Genomic DNA, 1,195 nt, shown 5'->3' with positions numbered 1-1,195 from the left:
GGCCGGCGCCGCCCAGCAGCGCCTGGGAAACCCTTCCGGGCACCACTTGAAAAATTGCAGCTTGTCTGTGCATATGTTTGGACTCTTTCCATGTTGTCCTGTTTACAAGTTAACCTAAGTTTGGGGTGTTTGTCACGGGTCTTCTTGGTTTTGTATTTAAATAAATAACGCGGCAAAGCGTCCCGCCAGGGGTTTGCTGCAGGTAGTTATATCCTCATGTGTAACGTGCTGCCCCCCCGGCCAGCACCTTAGTAAATGATCAACTCACCGCTGTGAACCTGCCAACTTGCTATAACAACTCTGCTTTAAAAAAAAGTGTTTGTGATCAGGCTTTCTCTTTGTCATCGTATGTGCATGCAGTATGATCAGTTGAACAATAACCATCAATAAAGTTTCACAAGATTTGAAAACGAAGTTTCTGTAGCATTTATATCTAAGGATGATAAATAAATTATCTTTAAAATTGAAACAGAGAGAAAGAGACTATATTAATCGATGAAAAATGGGGCAGTAACATATATTTATACTGGTGAGGGAATGAACTGAAATTTATTAAGAGTTCGATCCCCACATTTATTATGTAAGATATGCAAAACAAGCCTCCTACTAATAAAAAGAAAAAGTAAATTTTGTTTAAACACCGTGATGAAAGCAAATTGAAAAATGTTTACCAAATGTTAGGCTTCCAAGTGTGGATGAGACATCTTTTTTGGAATTGCACACACAAAATGTCTAATGTAGAGAATAACAGAATTTATTTGCAATTTTAATTTTCCTGAGATGGCTTTACAGCTCCCACTCTCCAAATGATTATATGGCGTTTTAGTCTATTAAAATTATCTTGAAAGGTTGAGGGTGCAGCCCATATTAGAAAATATTTTGTTTATAAAACTCCTACAGTACTCCTAGTAGTAATTTTAAAATGTATGTCTGAAATAGTTATGTAAGAAAAGCATTTGAAATTTTTTTACAATATATATTGGGAATGTTTTCACTTATATAAATAACTACTGATAATATGACTTACGAAAAAATTATTACTACCATATGTGGAATATAGTGACTTCTAAACAGATTTAAAAAAAAAAAAACCCTACAAACCCAGAAAATGTGTATATCTGTCTTTAGAAATTAGTGTTTATATCACAACCGTGATTTGTGAATAAAGAAAACTGGTTTGTAATATCAAAATAAA

At 34.1% G+C, this 1,195-nt stretch overlaps 1 protein-coding gene across 35 annotated transcripts in view; it reads left to right on the top strand.

The window, feature by feature from the left end:
- Nucleotides 1-410, top strand: part of RBFOX1 (RNA binding fox-1 homolog 1) — a 1,151,565-nt gene extending 1,151,155 nt beyond the window's left edge. For all 35 annotated transcript variants that reach the window (XM_066197674.1, XM_066197696.1, XM_066197682.1 and 32 more), the window contains one exon: nt 1-410. This exon is cut by the window's left edge. The gene's annotated coding sequence lies outside the window, so the exon portion shown is untranslated.
- Nucleotides 411-1,195: the final 785 nt, after the last annotated feature.

This window comes from Chamaea fasciata, unplaced genomic scaffold, assembly GCF_029207755.1.
Source record: "Chamaea fasciata isolate MVZ Bird 193981 ecotype frontalis unplaced genomic scaffold, bChaFas1.0.hap1 SCAF_16, whole genome shotgun sequence".
Taxonomy (NCBI): Eukaryota; Metazoa; Chordata; class Aves; order Passeriformes; family Sylviidae; genus Chamaea; species Chamaea fasciata.
The sequence above is the reverse complement of the archived record's forward strand: the minus strand, read 5'-3'. Positions and strand labels throughout refer to the sequence as shown.